This window comes from Rutidosis leptorrhynchoides, chromosome 2, assembly GCF_046630445.1.
Source record: "Rutidosis leptorrhynchoides isolate AG116_Rl617_1_P2 chromosome 2, CSIRO_AGI_Rlap_v1, whole genome shotgun sequence".
Taxonomy (NCBI): Eukaryota; Viridiplantae; Streptophyta; class Magnoliopsida; order Asterales; family Asteraceae; genus Rutidosis; species Rutidosis leptorrhynchoides.
Window position 1 is genome coordinate 40393419 of NC_092334.1, and position 20780 is coordinate 40414198.

Below are 20780 nucleotides of genomic sequence, written 5' to 3' on the forward strand. Positions count from 1 at the left end.
AGTTAATTAAAAACTATGATAAACTTTGATTTTAAAGTTGTTATTCTGAGAAAATGATTTTTATTATGAACATGAAACTATATCCAAAAATTATGATTAAACTCAAAGTGGAAGTATGTTTTCTAAAATGGTCATCTAGACGTCGTTCTTTCGACTGAAATGACTACCTTTACAAAAATGACTTGTAACTTATTTTTCCGACTATAAACCTATACTTTTCTGTTTAGATTCATAAAATAGAGTTCAATATGAAGCCATAGCAATTTGATTCACTCAAAACGGATTTAAAATGAAGAAGTTATGGGTAAAACAAGATTGGATAATTTTTCTCATTTTAGCTACGTGAAAATTGGTAACAAATCTATTCCAACCATAACTTAATCAACTTGTATTGTATATTATGTAATCTTGAGATACCATAGACACGTATACAATGTTTCGACCTATCATGTCGACACATCTATATATATTTCGGAACAACCATAGACACTCTATATGTGAATGTTGGAGTTAGCTATACAGGGTTGAGGTTGATTCCAAAATATATATAGTTTGAGTTGTGATCAATACTGAGATACATATACACTGGGTCGTGGATTGATTCAAGATAATATTTATCGATTTATTTCTGTACATCTAACTGTGGACAACTAGTTGTAGGTTACTAACGAGGACAGCTGACTTAATAAACTTAAAACATCAAAATATATTAAAAGTGTTGTAAATATATTTTGAACATACTTTGATATATATGTATATATTGTTATAGGTTCGTGAATCAACCAGTGGCCAAGTCTTACTTCCCGACGAAGTAAAAATCTGTGAAAGTGAGTTATAGTCCCACTTTTAAAATCTAATATTTTTGGGATGAGAATACATGCAGGTTTTATAAATGATTTACAAAATAGACACAAGTACGTGAAACTACATTCTATGGTTGAATTATCGAAATCGAATATGCCCCTTTTTATTAAGTCTGGTAATATAAGAATTAGGGAACAGACACCCTAATTGACGCGAATCCTAAAGATAGATCTATTGGGCCTAACAAACCCCATCCAAAGTACCGGATGCTTTAGTACTTCGAAATTTATATCATATCCGAAAGGTGTCCCGGAATGATGGGGATATTCTTATATATGCATCTTGTTAATGTCGGTTACCAGGTGTTCACCATATGAATGATTTTTATCTCTATGTATGGGATGTGTATTGAAATATGAAATCTTGTGGTCTATTGTTACGATTTGATATATATAGGTTAAACCTATAACTCACCAACATTTTTGTTGACGTTTAAAGCATGTTTATTCTCAGGTGAATATTAAGAGCTTCCGCTGTTGCATACTAAAATAAGGACAAGATTTGGAGTCCATGTTTGTATGATATTGTGTAAAAACTGCATTCAAGAAACTGATTTCGATGTAACATATTTGTATTGTAAACCATTATGTAATGGTCGTGTGTAAACAGGATATTTTAGATTATCATTATTTGATAATCTACGTAAAGCTTTTTAAACCTTTATTTATGAAATAAAGGTTATGGTTTGTTTTAAAAATGAATGCAGTCTTTGAAAAACGTCTCATATAGAGGTCAAAACCTCGCAACGAAATCAATTAATATGGAACGTTTTTAATCAATAAGAACGGGACATTTCAGTTGGTATCAGAGCGTTGGTCTTAGAGAACCAGAATTTTGCATTTGTGTGTCTTATCGAGTTTGTTAGGATGCATTAGTGAGTCTGGACTTCGACCGTGTTTACTTGAAAAATGATTGCTTAACAAATTTTGTTGGAAACTATATATTTTTAACATGTGAATATTATGTGATATATTAATCTCTTAACGCGTTTGATATTATGTGATAGATGTCTACCTCTAGAACAAGTCCCATTGACTCACCTAATAATAATGAAGAGTCAAATGTAAATTGGAATGATTCGTGGACTGATTCACAAGTTCCCGAAGAGGAACCGGAAGAAGAGTCGGAACCGGAAGAAGAATCGGAACCGGATGAAGAAATAGAACCGGTGGGGGAAATAATAAAACGGTTAAGTAAAAGAAAATCCTCAACCAACCGATCAAGGTTAATTATGGTCAATGGTGTTTCCGCCAAGGAAGCAAAATATTGGGAGGATTACCAATTCTCCGATGAATCGGATTCCGACGAGAATTCCGATGATGTTATAGAAATTACCCCAACTGAATTTAAAAAGGCAAAAGAAAATAATAAGGGAAAGAGCATAAAAATAGAGAAATCTAATTCCAACCCCGATGAACTTTATATGTATCGTCAACCCCCGAAGTCCTTAAGTTGTAACAATGACCCGGGAACCTCTAAACCACCAGGTTTTTCTAAACCAATGTGGAAAATGACGGTTAGTATTAGGGGAACATCATATATCCCTAGAAACTTGGCAAAACGAACCAAAACCGAAGAAGAAGAAACAAGCGAGTCGGAATAAGATAGTTGTATTCGTGTGGTGTAATATATGTAATATAGTGTTCTTATGCTTTATGATATATGTAAAAATTGCTTGTATTAATAAGTATTTTTTTTATGAATCTAACTCTTGTCTATTTTACAGTTTAAAAACACAAAATGGATAGACAACCCAATATTTTAAGAGACCTACCCGGAGACATGATTGATGAAATCTTGTCTAGAGTCGGCCAGAATTCCTCGGCACAACTATTTAAGGCGAGATCAGTTTGTAAGACATTCGAAGAACGTTCCAAGAATGTCTTGGTTTATAAGAGACTTTCGTTTGAAAGATGGGGGATATCACATTGGGAAACCCATAAGTTACGATGTGTTTACTTTGACGCATATATTGCGGGGAACCCAAATGCTATTTTACGCAACGGGTTAAGAAATTATTTTGACTCAATATATCCGAATATTGGACTTCGTGATTTAGAAAAAGCGGCTAACATGCAACATAAAGAAGCATGTTATGCTTACGGATTAGTAATGTTCGCTTCTCACCAAAGTGAGAACAAGAACATCGGGCTACAACTATTAAACAAAATGTTTCCACAAGTGACGGAGTCGGTAATTGGGGTAAGAAATGAGGTTTTTAGATTGTTACGGGACTGTTGGACATTACGTAACCCTCGTCCCTTTGACGACGTTACAACACACTGTCTTATCAACGGCCATAACGGTTATGTTGCACAAGACCAAGGATGGGAAGTAGTCCTAGTAAAACCAGAATGCATGACTTGTTTCTGGACGTATGAATTACGTGTCTTTATTGCCTTTGCTGAACGAATTGTGTACTAGCTAGAATTATCTTCACAACTATCTTGTATCAAAGTTATTGTGTGCTATATTTCATGCTTTATGTAAAATAAGCGGTATTGTAAGTTTGTAAAATATTGTATAAAAGTTTGAACGCGAAATATTATTATAATCAGTTTTTCATATAGAATTGTAGTAGTTGAATTGTATATTAGCTACTAAGTATGAACTTAACGGGTAGGTACTACCCGAATTTAAACTTATAAAACGCTAATATGAAGAAAAAGCTTTTATAAATGAGTTCATATTATGCTACGAAATACTATTAACTACTCTTAATATTCTGTATGATTAACTTGTTCCATTTAACTATTTTGAAGGAAATGGCACCGACTACTCGACACACCGTGAATATGAATGAAGAGGAATTTCGTACTTTTCTAGCTTCAAACATAGCCGCAGTACAGGCTGCGCTACATACCAACAATAACCTTGGATCTAGCAGTACAGGAAATCGTGTAGGATGCACCTACAAAGAATTCACTGCCTGCAAACCTTTGGAATTTGATGGAACCGAAGGACCGATCGGATTGAAACGGTGGACCGAGAAGGTTGAATCGGTGTTTGCCATAAGTAAGTGTACTGAAGAGGACAAAGTAAAGTACGCTACGCATACCTTCACAGGTTCTGCGTTAACATGGTGGAATACCTATCTAGAGCAAGTGGGACAAGACGATGCGTACGCACTACCGTGGTCAGCATTCAAGCACTTGATGAACGAGAAGTACCGTCCCAGAACCGAGGTCAATAAGCTCAAGACAGAACTTAGAGGGTTACGAACCCAAGGATTTGATATTACCACGTACGAAAGACGATTCACAGAATTGTGCCTATTGTGTCCGGGAGCATTCGAAGATGAGGAAGAAAAGATCGACGCGTTTGTGAAAGGATTACCGGAAAGAATCCAAGAAGATATAAGTTCACACGAGCCCGCCTCCATACAACAGGCATGTAGAATGGCTCACAAACTCGTGAACCAAATTGAAGAAAGAATTAAAGAACAGACTGCTGAAGAGGCCAATGTGAAGCAAGTCAAAAGAAAGTGGGAGGAAAACGGTGATAAGAATCACCAATACAACAACAACAGCAATTACAACAATAATCGCAACAATTATCCCAACAATCGCAACATCAATCGCAACTACAACAAACGGCCCAACAATAACAACAACAACAGCAACTACAACAATCATCCCAACAACAATAATAACCGCAACAACAACAACAATCAGAAGCAGCTATGCCAAAGGTGTGAAAAGAATCACTCGGGGTTCTGCACCAAATTTTGCAACAAGTGTAAAAGAAATGGTCATAGCGTGGCGAAGTGTGAGGTCTACGGACCAGGGGTTAATAGAACGAAAGGAACAAATGGTGTCGGAACGAGTAATGGCGGAGCAAGTAGTGTCGGAGCAAGTTATGCCAATGTAGTTTGTTATAAATGTGGAAAACCGGGCCACATTATTAGAAATTGCCCGAACCAGGAGAACACGAATGGACAAGGCCGTGGAAGAGTTTTCAATATTAATGCGGCAGAGGCACAGGAAGACCCGGAGCTTGTTACGGGTACGTTTCTTATTGACAATAAATCTGCTTACGTTTTATTTGTTCTCCTGGTTCGGGTACGTTGTCCATTGACGCCTTTGGATAGTAAATTTTTACTCGAATTAGCAAATGGTAAATTAATTTCAGCAGATAATATATGTCGGAATCGAGAAATTAAACTGGTTAGCGAAACATTTAAGATTGATTTGATACCAGTAGAGTTAGGGAGTTTTGATGTGATAATCGGTATGGACTGGTTGAAAGAAGTGAAAGCGGAGATCGTTTGTTACAAAAATGCAATTCGCATTATACGAGAAAAAGGAAAACCCTTAATGGTGTACGGAGAAAAGGGCAACACGAAGCTACATCTTATTAGTAATTTGAAGGCACAAAAACTAATAAGAAAAGGTTGCTATGCTGTTCTAGCACACGTCGAGAAAGTACAAACTGAAGAAAAGAGCATCAATGATGTTCCCGTCGCAAAAGAATTTCCTGATGTATTTCCGAAAGAATTACCGGGATTACCCCCACATCGATCCGTTGAATTTCAAATAGATCTTGTACCAGGAGCTGCACCAATAGCTCGTGCTCCTTACAGACTCGCACCCATCGAGATGAAAGAACTACAAAGCCAATTACAAGAACTTTTAGAGCGTGGTTTCATTCGACCAAGCACATCACCGTGGGGAGCTCCTGTTTTGTTTGTCAAGAAGAAAGATGGTACATTCAGGTTGTGTATCGACTACCGAGAGTTGAACAAACTTACCATCAAGAACCGCTACCCACTACCGAGAATCGATGACTTATTTGATCAACTACAAGGCTCGTCTGTTTATTCAAAGATTGACTTACGTTCCGGGTATCATCAAATGCGGGTGAAAGAAGATGATATTCCAAAGACTGCTTTCAGAACACGTTACGGTCATTACGAGTTTATGGTCATGCCGTTTGGTTTAACTAATGCACCAGCTGTGTTCATGGACCTTATGAACCGAGTGTGTGGACCATACCTTGACAAGTTTGTCATTGTTTTCATTGATGACATACTTATTTACTCAAAGAATGACCAAGAACACGGTGAACATTTGAGAAAGGTGTTAGAAGTATTGAGGAAGGAAGAATTGTACGCTAAGTTTTCAAAGTGTGCATTTTGGTTGGAAGAAGTTCAATTCCTCGGTCACATAGTGAACAAAGAAGGTATTAAGGTGGATCCGGCAAAGATAGAAACTGTTGAAAAGTGGGAAACCCCGAAAACTCCGAAACACATACGCCAGTTTTTAGGACTAGCTGGTTACTACAGAAGGTTCATCCAAGACTTTTCCAGAATAGCAAAACCCTTGACTGCATTAACGCATAAAGGGAAGAAATTTGAATGGAATGATGAACAAGAGAAAGCGTTTCAGTTATTGAAGAAAAAGCTAACTACGGCACCTATATTGTCATTGCCTGAAGGGAATGATGATTTTGTGATTTATTGTGATGCATCAAAGCAAGGTCTCGGTTGTGTATTAATGCAACGAACGAAGGTGATTGCTTATGCGTCTAGACAATTGAAGATTCACGAACAAAATTATACGACGCATGATTTGGAATTAGGCACGGTTGTTTTTGCATTAAAGACTTGGAGGCACTACTTATATGGGGTCAAAAGTATTATATATACCGACCACAAAAGTCTTCAACACATATTTAATCAGAAACAACTGAATATGAGGCAGCGTAGGTGGATTGAATTATTGAATGATTACGACTTTGAGATTCGTTACCACCCGGGGAAGGCAAATGTGGTAGCCGATGCCTTGAGCAGGAAGGACAGAGAACCCATTCGAGTAAAATCTATGAATATAATGATTCATAATAACATTACTACTCAAATAAAGGAGGCGCAACAAGGAGTTTTAAAAGAGGGAAATTTAAAGGATGAAATACCCAAAGGATCGGAGAAGCATCTTAATATTCGGGAAGACGGAACCCGGTATAGGGCTGAATGGATTTGGGTACCAAAATTTGGAGATATGAGAGAAATGGTACTTAGAGAAGCTCATAAAACTAGATACTCAATACATCCTGGAACGGGGAAGATGTACAAGGATCTCAAGAAATATTTTTGGTGGCCGGGTATGAAAGCCGATGTTGCTAAATACGTAGGAGAATGTTTGACGTGTTCTAAGGTCAAAGCTGAGCATCAGAAACCATCAGGTCTACTTCAACAACCTGAAATCCCGGAATGGAAATGGGAAAACATTACCATGGATTTCATCACTAAATTGCCAAGGACTGCAAATGGTTTTGATACTATTTGGGTAATAGTTGATCGTCTCACCAAATCAGCACACTTCTTGCCAATAAGAGAAGATGACAAGATGGAGAAGTTAGCACGACTGTATTTGAAGGAAGTCATCTCCAGACATGGAATACCAATCTCTATTATCTCTGATAGGGATGGCAGATTTATTTCAAGATTCTGGCAGACATTACAGCAAGCATTAGGAACTCGTCTAGACATGAGTACTGCCTATCATCCACAAACTGATGGGCAGAGCGAAAGGACGATACAAACGCTTGAAGACATGCTACGAGCATGTGTTATTGATTTCGGAAACAGTTGGGATCGACATCTACCATTAGCAGAATTTTCCTACAACAACAGCTACCATTCAAGCATTGAGATGGCGCCGTTTGAAGCACTTTATGGTAGAAAGTGCAGGTCTCCGATTTGTTGGAGTGAAGTGGGGGATAGACAGATTACGGGTCCGGAGATTATACAAGAAACTACCGAGAAGATCATCCAAATTCAACAACGGTTGAAAACCGCCCAAAGTCGACAAAAGAGCTACGCTGACATTAAAAGAAAAGATATAGAATTTGAAATTGGAGAGATAGTCATGCTTAAAGTTGCACCTTGGAAAGGCGTTGTTCGATTTGGTAAACGAGGGAAATTAAATCCAAGGTATATTGGACCATTCAAGATTATTGATCGTATCGGACCAGTAGCTTACCGACTAGAGTTACCTCAACAACTCGCGGCTGTACATAACACTTTCCACGTCTCGAATTTAAAGAAATGTTTTGCTAAAGAAGATCTCACTATTCCGTTAGATGAAATCCAAATCAACGAAAAACTTCAATTCATCGAAGAACCCGTCGAAATAATGGATCGTGAGGTTAAAAGACTTAAGCAAAACAAGATACCAATTGTTAAGGTTCGATGGAATGCTCGTAGAGGACCCGAGTTCACCTGGGAGCGTGAAGATCAGATGAAGAAGAAATACCCGCATCTATTTCCAGAAGATTCGTCAACACCTTCAACAGCTTAAAATTTCGGGACGAAATTTATTTAACGGGTAGGTACTGTAGTGACCCGAACTTTTCCATGTTTATATATATTAATTGAGATTGATATTTACATGATTAAATGTTTCCAACATGTTAAGCAATCAAACTTGTTAAGACTTGATTAATTGAAATATGTTTTATATAGACAATTGACCACCCAAGTTGACCGGTGATTCACAAACGTTAAAACTTGTAAAAACTATATGATGACATATATATGGATATATATATAGTTAACATGATACTATGATAAGTAAACATATCATTAAGTATATTAACAATGAACTACATATGTAAAAACAAGACTACTAACTTAATGATTTTTAAACGAGACATATATGTAACGATTATCGTTGTAAAGACATTTAATGTATATATATCATATTAAGAGATATTCATACATGATAATATCATGATAATATAATAATTTAAAATCTCATTTGATATTATAAACATTGGGTTAACAACATTTAACAAGATCGTTAACCTAAAGGTTTCAAAACAACACTTACATGTAACGACTAACGATGACTTAACGACTCAGTTAAAATGTATATACATGTAGTGTTTTAATATGTATTTATACACTTTTGAAAGACTTCAATACACTTATCAAAATACTTCTACTTAACAAAAATGCTTACAATTACATCCTCGTTCAGTTTCATCAACAATTCTACTCGTATGCACCCGTATTCGTACTCGTACAATACACAGCTTTTAGATGTATGTACTATTGGTATATACACTCCAATGATCAGCTCTTAGCAGCCCATGTGAGTCACCTAACACATGTGGGAACCATCATTTGGCAACTAGCATGAAATATCTCATAAAATTACAAAAATATGAGTAATCATTCATGACTTATTTACATGAAAACAAAATTACATATCCTTTATATTTAATCCATACACCAACGACCAAAAACACCTACAAACACTTTCATTCTTCAATTTTCTTCATCTAATTGATCTCTCTCAAGTTCTATCTTCAAGTTCTAAGTGTTCTTCATAAATTCCAAAAGTTCTAGTTTCATAAAATCAAGAATACTTTCAAGTTTGCTAGCTCACTTCCAATCTTGTAAGGTGATCATCCAACCTCAAGAAATCTTTGTTTCTTACAGTAGGTTATCATTCTAATACAAGGTAATAATCATATTCAAACTTTGGTTCAATTTCTATAACTATAACAATCTTATTTCAAGTGATGATCTTACTTGAACTTGTTTTCGTGTCATGATTCTGCTTCAAGAACTTCGAGCCATCCAAGGATTCATTGAAGCTAGATCCATTTTTCTCTTTTCCAGTAGGTTTATCCAAGGAACTTAAGGTAGTAATGATGTTCATAACATCATTCGATTCATACATATAAAGCTATCTTATTCGAAGGTTTAAACTTGTAATCACTAGAACATAGTTTAGTTAATTCTAAACTTGTTCGCAAACAAAAGTTAATCCTTCTAACTTGACTTTTAAAATCAACTAAACACATGTTCTATATCTATATGATATGCTAACTTAATGATTTAAAACCTGAAAACACGAAAAACACCGTAAAACCGGATTTACGCCGTCGTAGTAACACCGCGGGCTGTTTTGGGTTAGTTAATTAAAAACTATGATAAACTTTGATTTTAAAGTTGTTATTCTGAGAAAATGATTTTTATTATGAACATGAAACTATATCCAAAAATTATGATTAAACTCAAAGTGGAAGTATGTTTTCTAAAATGGTCATCTAGACGTCGTTCTTTCGACTGAAATGACTACCTTTACAAAAATGACTTGTAACTTATTTTTCCGACTATAAACCTATACTTTTCTGTTTAGATTCATAAAATAGAGTTCAATATGAAGCCATAGCAATTTGATTCACTCAAAACGGATTTAAAATGAAGAAGTTATGGGTAAAACAAGATTGGATAATTTTTCTCATTTTAGCTACGTGAAAATTGGTAACAAATCTATTCCAACCATAACTTAATCAACTTGTATTGTATATTATGTAATCTTGAGATACCATAGACACGTATACAATGTTTCGACCTATCATGTCGACACATCTATATATATTTCGGAACAACCATAGACACTCTATATGTGAATGTTGGAGTTAGCTATACAGGGTTGAGGTTGATTCCAAAATATATATAGTTTGAGTTGTGATCAATACTGAGATACGTATACACTGGGTCGTGGATTGATTCAAGATAATATTTATCGATTTATTTCTGTACATCTAACTGTGGACAACTAGTTGTAGGTTACTAACGAGGACAGCTGACTTAATAAACTTAAAACATCAAAATATATTAAAAGTGTTGTAAATATATTTTGAACATACTTTGATATATATGTATATATTGTTATAGGTTCGTGAATCAACCAGTGGCCAAGTCTTACTTCCCGACGAAGTAAAAATCTGTGAAAGTGAGTTATAGTCCCACTTTTAAAATCTAATATTTTTGGGATGAGAATACATGCAGGTTTTATAAATGATTTACAAAATAGACACAAGTACGTGAAACTACATTCTATGGTTGAATTATCGAAATCGAATATGCCCCTTTTTATTAAGTCTGGTAATCTAAGAATTAGGGAACAGACACCCTAATTGACGCGAATCCTAAAGATAGATCTATTGGGCCTAACAAACCCCATCCAAAGTACCGGATGCTTTAGTACTTCGAAATTTATATCATATCCGAAGGGTGTCCCGGAATGATGGGGATATTCTTATATATGCATCTTGTTAATGTCGGTTACCAGGTGTTCACCATATGAATGATTTTTATCTCTATGTATGGGATGTGTATTGAAATATGAAATCTTGTGGTCTATTGTTACGATTTGATATATATAGGTTAAACCTATAACTCACCAACATTTTTGTTGACGTTTAAAGCATGTTTATTCTCAGGTGAATATTAAGAGCTTCCGCTGTTGCATACTAAAATAAGGACAAGATTTGGAGTCCATGTTTGTATGATATTGTGTAAAAACTGCATTCAAGAAACTGATTTCGATGTAACATATTTGTATTGTAAACCATTATGTAATGGTCGTGTGTAAACAGGATATTTTAGATTATCATTATTTGATAATCTACGTAAAGCTTTTTAAACCTTTATTTATGAAATAAAGGTTATGGTTTGTTTTAAAAATGAATGCAGTCTTTGAAAAACGTCTCATATAGAGGTCAAAACCTCGCAACGAAATCAATTAATATGGAACGTTTTTAATCAATAAGAACGGGACATTTCATTAACTACTCTGTTTAGTAATATAAGTCTAAAAACTTTAAATGGATGGCTACATTATAGAAGTATTGATTGTAATTTTCCTAATTTAATGGTTGAAAATTAATCATAAACTAAATAATTGTTCTATTAAGCCTTTCTTTTAATATATAAATAAAAATAAAATAAATAAAAATAAAATAAAATAGTAGAATAGTACATATAGAGATTATTTTTTAATTTTAATGGAAGGACCAGTTTTGGCATCAATGAAATAAATCAGGGTCAACTATGACAATTATTATGTTAAACCTTCTATGTGTTTGTTCATGTTTCTTCATCGCACAAATAGAAAATTCGATTCCATTATCAAAATCTTGCGCTCGGTTCATCATATCATATCAAGGTATCTCCTTCAATCTTGAATTTTTTATTTCTTGCAACATAACATATTCTATTGTGTGATGAATAAATAGGTTTAATGAATCCCTTTGTACTTGAATCTATATGATGCTCACTAATATTGTAAATTTTCAATCATTAAGTAGCAATAATACGATTCAAATAATTTGGGTTTGTCCACTTGTAAAATTCAGTCGACTTCTAATCAATTTAATGCTTTCCACAATAATGAATAAGAATCTTAACGAGATGTTTGTACTTTATTAGAATGATTTTTTTATGTATTCGCATTCAATTCACATGATTAATCTCTCTTCAACCATAAACGTTTACATAAACCTTTTTTGGAACTATTGGCATTTGTGCACCAAATTTTGTAGCTGTGTTTTAATACAAATTTATTGTTCAAATTTGGGTTCTTAGATATCTTGAGTGGCAGCAGTAGGTTAATTATCACTTGGTTATTATATGGTGTATATCCACTTTTCATGAACACATGTGATGCAAGTTGATTCTCCTTTTGGTCCCCATGTTGTGAAGTAGGTCCCCGAATATACTACTTTTACATTGTTGTTTGATTATGATTTTTAGGATATCTTCAAGTTTAGCAATTCGAAAATCTGCAAAAGTTGTGATGAATAAATGAGGAAGATGTTATCAGGATTTAAGTTCATACCCCATGATCAGGTCGATAAAGTGAGTATTTTATTTTGCATTTAAATCTTTATTTATAGTGCTTACAAGATTTTGCTTGCTCTATCATTCGTTCGCGGTTTAATAACTTTTTCTTTTCAGAATAAAAAGGTGAATCCTAAAGAGTTGAATCCTTACTTTAAAAACGATGGAAGAAAATATATGACTTCAAAATGTAAGGATTGTTGGACCAATCTTGACATAAAGTAATAGTTAGAGGTTTATTTTGTGAAATTATATCTCAAATGGATTTGAGGAGGTGGAACATGTGAACGGATAACAAGTGGGCTAGCCGTCATTGTTTTCAATTTTGCTTCTTCGTTGACTTTTCTACTTTATTCTAGACTTGACTATCCTAGATGATTCTAGACTTGGTTATCCTAGATTACTCTAGACTAGACTTGATTAACTTAATGGATAAGGTTAATCAACTATAAATAGGGATGTAATAAGGAGATTGTAATAAGAGTTTTTCTATAATTGGAGAAGGATTTCCAATAAGTTCTTGTTCTTAAATTTTACTATTCTGTCTTCATAATCTGGTACCAAATTTCTTCAATTGGTATCAGAGCTGAGTTACAAAAGGGATCGTGTTGTTGATCAAAAGGACTAGATCAATCACCAGATTCTAAGACAGAAAAATACGAGCGTCGATCGAAGACCAGATTCATGGGGGATATTATCAATACCTCGGATGCAATCAAGGATACCAGCCATCTTACGTTCCAGTGCCCTATCCTAACTGCGACCAATTATCCCATCTGGTCGCTTAGGATCAAAGCGATTTTTAAGGCACATGGACTCTGGGAATCAATTGAACCTGGAACTGATGTCGATCAGAAAAAGGATAATGCTGCAATCGCTTATCTGTATCAGTCTTTACCTGAAGACTTGATTCTTCAAGTTGCAAGTTGCACCCATGCGAAGGAAATCTGGGATGCAATCAAGACCCGTCACCTTGGAGTTGAACGAGTAATGGAGGCTAGGCTTCAAACTCTTAAAGCTGAATTTGAAGCAGCAAGGATGAAAGATAACGAAAAAATTGATGATTTTGCAGCAAAACTTTCTGGAATTGCCTCAAAATCAGCTGCACTTGGAACCGTCATTGAGGAAACCACGTTGGTGAGAAAAATATTAACTGCCATACCAGAAAAATTCTTAAATATGGCAGCCACTATCGAACAACTGGTTGATCTCAAAACGGTGAAATTCCAGGAAGTTGTGGGTAGGCTAAAAGCTTACGAAGAACGAACCAGTCTAAAGACTACAAATAACAGCCATGACCAACTTCTGTTGTCCTATGAAGGATGGGACTCAAGAAAGAAAAGGGAAAACAACTTTGGTCGAGGTCGAGGGAATGGCCAAAACACCCGGGGTAGGGGCCGAGGTCGTGGACAGTTTGGTGGTCGAGGAAGGGGTTCAGGCCGCGGACAAAACTTTTTTGCTGGTAGACAAATAACTGAAAACTTAACTAAAGATCGATCAAAGCTGCAGTGTTTTCGATGTGATGCATTTGGACACTTCTCATCCGATTGTCCAACACGAAAGAAAGGAGAACAAGCAAATTTGACTCAAGCTAGATCAACCGAACTACCAGTGGCTAATGATGACAGACCTGCACTATTGATGTCCGTAGCCAATCAAAGAAGCGAGAAGGAAGTAATTCATCTAAGTGAAAAGAAGGTTTTTCCAGCAAAGTATTGAGTCACATGATGGTGGAGAAAACATGTGGTACTTAGATACTGGAGCAACAAACCACATGACAGGAAACAAAGGACTGTTTTCAAAACTTGATACGGATATTGGTGGTACAGTGAGATTTGGGGATAACTCGTGTGTGGATATAGAAGGAAGAGGATCTATTCTTTTAACATGTAAGAATGGTGAACAACGTTTGTTGACCGACATACTTTATATCCCATACTTAAAGACTAACATATTTAGTCTTGGGCAAGCTGAAGAAGGGGGTTGTGTAATCTGGATCAAACATGGTTTCTTATATATGTTTGAGGTAGATGGATCGCTGCTAATGAAGGTTCAAAGGTCCCCTAATCGGTTGTATAAAATTAATCTCGAGGTTGGGACACCAATCTGTTTACATGCCAAGATTGATGATCCAGCATGGTTGTGGCATGCCCGTCTCGGTCATGTGAACTTTGATACAATAAAGCGGCTAGGGACCAACAATCTAGTGGATGGAGTGCCGGTTATTGATCACCCTACACAGATGTGTGAAGCATGTTTAGCAGGGAAACATTCACGACAAAGTTTTCCTGTCCAGACGACTTTTAGAGCCCAAAATCCACTGGAACAGGTTTATGTAGACCTGTGCGGACCCATATCCCCTGCCACCCAAGCGGGAAACAAGTACGTTATGCTGATTGTTGATGATCACAGCAGGTTTATGTGGTCTTTCATGTTAAAAACCAAAGGAGAGGCATTTGAGCAATTCAAGAAATTCAAGGCGATTGCTGAAAATCAATATGGAAGGAAAATAAAGGTCCTTAGAACTGATCGGGGAGGAGAATTTACATCCAACGAGTTCAATCAGTATTGTGATTATGCTGGAATCACAAGACAGTTGATTGCACCTTACACGCCACAGCAGAATGGTATCGTTGAAAGGCGAAATCGAACAGTGATGAACACAACAAGGAGTATTCTTAAAGCAATGGATATGCCACAAAGTTTCTGGGCTGAAGCAGTACGTCACTCGGTTTATATTCTAAACAGGTTGCCCACGAAGATTCTGAAAAATCAAACACCATATGAGGCTTTAAAAGGAAGAAGATCAAATCTTGATCATTTACGGGTGTTTGGATGTGTTGGATATGTGAAAGTACCTTCAGATCAAGTAAAAAAACTTGATGACATAAGTATTCCTATGGTTTATTTAGGAACTGAACCAGGAACTAAGGCACATCGTATGTATGATCCCGAGAAGATGAAAATAGTAATCAGTCGAGATGTGGAATTTGATGAAGCACGCAAATGGGATTGGCATTCCGGAGTATAATACAATCAAGAACCTAATCACAAAGGAGAATTCGTGATACATATAAACCCCGGTGAAGTTTTCTCGGCTGATCAAAATTCCGAAAATGGGCCTACTGAACCAGGCAGCCCAAGTAGCTCATATAGCCCACAAAGCAGCAACTCCTCAAGTCAAGGAAGATCGACCAATGAGGAAAGCATAACCCATTCTGATGTTAGCAGTCCTGAAGCAACAGTAAAACAACGAGGACCTATGTTGTCTCGTCTCCCGATAGATACAGTCAATGAGTCAGATCCATCTATGGCAGAAGAGGAGACATATGATGATACACCACCTCGAGGTTGGAAAAATCAAAGTGATGTATATGATCTTCTTCTTACTGAAGGAGAACCAACAAATTTCAGGGAAGCTACAAAGCAAGCTATGGAAGGTGAAATAGCTTCCGTTGAAAGGAATAATACTTGGGAGTTAATGGATCTACCCCAAGGACACCGACCTATTGGACTAAAATGGGTATACAAAATTAAAAGGGATGCAAAAGGAAATGTCACACGACATAAAGCACGGCTAGTTGCCAAAGGCTACATCCAGACACATGGTGTAGACTTTGACGAGGTATTCGCACCCGTAGCTAGACTTGAGACTGTTAGACTTATTCTAGCTTTGGCAGCCCAAAGAGGGTGGGATGTTCATCACCTAGATGTTAAAACAGCATTTCTACACGGTGACCTCAAGGAAGAAGTCTTTGTATCTCAACCAGAAGGTTTTGTGATAAAGGGGAAGGAACAAAAGGTGTACAGACTGTCAAAGGCTCTCTATGGCTTGAAGCAAGCCCCACGTGCTTGGAATACAAAATTAGATGGAGTTCTAAAGGAATATGGATTTCAAAGGTGTAAGCTTGAACAAGCTGTATACACAAAAAGAACACAAGAAGGATCACTTTTGGTAGGAATTTATGTTGATGATTTGATTGTAACGGGTAATAACCCGGAGAAAATTAAACAATTCAAAAGGCAAATGGAACATAAATTCGAGATGAGTGATCTGGGCTTACTTTCTTATTATCTCGGACTCGAAGTAATACAAGGCATAGATGGAATAAAAATTCATCAATCAAGATATGCTAAAAGAATCCTAGAGGAAGCAGGAATGTGGGAGTGCAATTCCACCAAATATCCAATGGGACCAGGTCTGAAGTTGATGAAAGATGATGGCAGCAAATGTGTTGATGCAACTAAATACCGGAAAACAATTGGATGCCTTCGGTATTTAACTCATACACGGCCGGATCTTGCATACACGGTGGGATATGCAAGTAGGTATATGCAAACTCCTAAAATTACTCATCTTCAAGCTGTTAAGCAAATTCTCAGGTACTTGAAAGGTACAATAGACCTGGGTATTCACTATCGAAGGAATGGTAGCAATAACCTACCTGGATTTAGTGACAGCAGCTTCTCGGTGGACCCAGATGATGGAAAGGGTACTACTGGATTAGTGTTCTACTTTGATGATGGACCTATTGCTTGGAATTCACAAAAACAACAAACAGTGGCCTTATCATCCTGCGAAGCAGAATTTATGGCTGCTACTGCAGCAGCTTGTCAAGCAATATGGTTAAGGGGACTCTTAGCTGAAATAACTGAAAGAAAAGAAGAACAAGTCGCGATCAAAGTTGATAATAAGTCAGCAATATCATTGATGAAAAATCCGGTATTTCATGGAAGAAGTAAGCATATCGACACACGGTATCATTTCATACGAGAATGTGTTGAAATGGAGAAGATTAAAGTTGAACACATCAGTGGGGATCAGCAACGGGCTGATATTCTTACAAAAGCATTGCCGAAGTTAAAGTTTGCTGAAATGAGAGAGATTCTTGGGGTTCAAAGGATTGAAGACTCAAAGAAATAAATGATTACTCAAGGTCAAGATTGGGGGGTGATTGTTGGACCAATCTTGACATAAAGTAATAGTTAGAGGTTTATTTTGTGAAATTATATCTCAAATGGATTTGAGGAGGTGGAACATGTGAACGGATAACAAGTGGGCTAGCCGTCATTGTTTTCAATTTTGCTTCTTCGTTGACTTTTCTACTTTATTCTAGACTTGACTATCCTAGATGATTCTAGACTTGGTTATCCTAGATTATTCTAGACTAGACTTGATTAACTTAATGGATAAGGTTAATCAACTATAAATAGGGATGTAATAAGGAGATTGTAATAAGAGTTTTTCTATAATTGGAGAAGGATTTCCAATAAGTTCTTGTTCTTAAATTTTACTATTCTGTCTTCATAATCTGGTACCAAATTTCTTCAAAATGTAAGGATCATTACCTCACTATATTCCAGTTGTTATTCATTATATGACTTCAAACCAGCTTATACCGTTACCGATTGAAGAAAATATACCCATCCAAGTCAAATTGGTGTAAGGCTTACTAGGCTGCTTATAGTCAACAAACAAACGTCTGGTTTCTTTGTGTAATTGTGATCTAGACAAGCAAAACTTATGAAATGACCAATATAAACTTGAACTTTTATATAGAGGTGTTCTTTTTTGGTTTTGTTTGTTAGTTTTAATTCAGCTTAGTGGTCTGTTTCTTTAACTTGTTTTGCATGTTGAAATTTTGCCATTTATGTCACAAGTTCATGATTCACATTAGTATTCTTTATAAGTTATGTTTCAATTTCATTAATTGATTGCAATAGATGACTATTTTTTGTTTGCCTAGTGAAAAAAAAGTGCGTTTGCTGTTTTTGATTATGTATTTGGAAAATTTTTGCCATTTATGGCACAAGTTCATGATTCAGACTACTATTCTCTATAAGTTATGCTTCCAGTCTGCACTGATTTCATTAAATTGGTTGCAATAATTGAATCTTATTGTTTGTCTAGTGTAACAAAAGATAGTGAGCAGTTTTGGTCTGAATGTGATACGAGGCATGTTTCGTCTGTCTGCAGAAGACATGCACCGTCGCCACCAACGTGACTCAGTAGACACACTCAAAAAGAAGCTGTCACGAGCTTTGCTCGGGATTGGGAGCCGTTTGACTGACCAAACAAATTGATTAGAATTTTGTTTTTCTCTTGTTTCTCTTCTCATATATGTTGTATGAATCAAAAAGCTTGACCATTTTTTGTTTTTTAGATATGGTCTTTCTTTCAAGGTTTTCTTGATATAACCAGGGGATTTTGATAAAATGATGGACTATGGTCTATAGCTTTTTGCCTACGTAGGTGTGTGTACATAGCTAATCAAACTTTGATGATACTTTGTGCAAGTCAAAGTTTGTTAAAATACAATGGTAACGTACTCCGTATGATTTAGATATCAACATAAATATTTTGAAAAAGTATGCACTTTTTTATTTAGCATGAGAAAGCAAAAAATAGAATCTGTTCTATTAGTTTCTTTTTCCTGATCAGTGGCTTTGATTGCATCTCATTTATATTTGCAAAGGAGCAATTTCATCATCATAATGATATATTTGAAAAGTTTGCAAGAATATGGATGAGTTTTCATATTTAACTTCTTTCTACTTAAAATCAACTGATATATCCTTTCAACTAAGACAATCATCCATATTAAGCTTTAGGTTGATAAAACATGGGTTTATGATAGATTGTTTGTTGGCACGTACTATGTCATAATCATATAGCAACTCACTTGTAGGTTATTTTCGAGATTCATGGTACCTTAAAATGGTTTATGATAGTTGTACCGATTTTGCAAGTATCAAGATTCGTGGTACCTTATTTTCCAGTATATGAAAATGGGTTCCCCTAAAAGATTGGATTAGAAGCCGAAGATTACAAGGAAAAGTTACAATATTTGTAAACGGGTCCCCAGATAGCCCGTTGGACTTCATCACATTCATAATTCTGCAAAGCCAGGGTATGTTCATAACAGCATTACTAATGTGATGAAAACCTCAGAGCCAAGATTTCAAGTTTCGGTTTGTCAAATACGAGGGATAATGGAAATGACGATAGTGCCCTCAGTTTAATTACCACAAAACTTGGGGTACTGTACTAGAGGGTATGTCTCCTGAGTATGTTAAAGTGGTTGCATTATATTGAAAGTTGATTGTTTTTTTCATTTGGAGTGGTACTGCTGGAACTTTATAACATACAAGGAAAGGATGTCGTTTTAAGAGATGAAGGTCATTAAGTGTTTCTTTTAACAGAAACAAGATCCCGAGACACAGACCGAGCATGGATGAGGTGGTTTCTTAATAAATTGGTTATAAAAAATTCTCATTGATATAGAGACTGTTGTAGATCCCTGTATAACCATCTCCTGTGATGGTGAAGAAAGTCAAAAATAGGATTATATCTTTTTATCATAAAGTGTAGACTGTAGCACAAATGAAGAATAAACATTATGTACATGCTAAGATCATATTAAATGAAAAAGGATATGTAAGATTATCAAATATTGCTAGTACGGAAGCATAATTGAAGTTATTAAATAAATATGCTTTAAACCAGTTAACCTATCTGATAAATGAGTTATGAGTTTCCTCCTAGCGTGAAAATGGTAGGGATTGAAACTGGCATACTTTCAAGGTGCCCCATCTTCTGAACTAACGATTTACTCGTGAGTGGATGATATGTTAGGGTCCAAGTCCAACAATTGAACTCGGGCATAACTTAACACCACAATTAAACCCAACTTAACCTAACGGGCCTAAGCTCACAATTAAACCGTAACATATCATCATCTAATACTAATACTAACTATAATAATAATTAGGTGACAGGTAGGAGGCGAATCATTAATTGGGATAGCTCCCTGTCAAACGTATGTGGTGTAAAGTCTTTTGAAGCCCATGTTTATGCACAGCCTTATTGCCAGCTCTAAAACCGTCTCCATAGTCTTTGCTTGTTTCAGATTCAATCTGATATATAAAGCAATCTGCAAGCTTCTTCTCAAATGGATACCTTTTCCAATGTGTTGATGATGATGTGGATTTAATTTGAGATATTAACCACATATGAGATAGCACTTCACACATACCTTCTTCAACATATCTAGGGAGTCTTCCATAGCCTTTAAGGAAGGGTAAATCACAGAAAAAACCTTAATTAGACACGTTAAATATGCATATAGATATAATATTTCGCAAGTAAATTATTATATTTTTTCTAATGGTAAAACTTTGTTTGGTTATTGAGATGCCTATGAACAAAAGTGATGGACAAACCATTTTGCCGGAACCACGCATGCATCATTTCATGAGCTAAGTTTACTCCAGT

At 35.9% G+C, this 20780-nt stretch overlaps 1 long non-coding RNA gene across 1 annotated transcript; it reads left to right on the forward strand.

Annotated features, from left to right (window-relative positions):
• The first annotated feature begins 11774 nt into the window (after window positions 1–11774).
• Window positions 11775–18946, forward strand: LOC139890761 (uncharacterized). Its single transcript, XR_011773439.1, has 4 exons — window positions 11775–11831; window positions 12419–12523; window positions 12623–12695; window positions 18417–18946. It is a non-coding gene; the product is annotated as an uncharacterized lncRNA (long non-coding RNA).
• Window positions 18947–20780: the final 1834 nt, after the last annotated feature.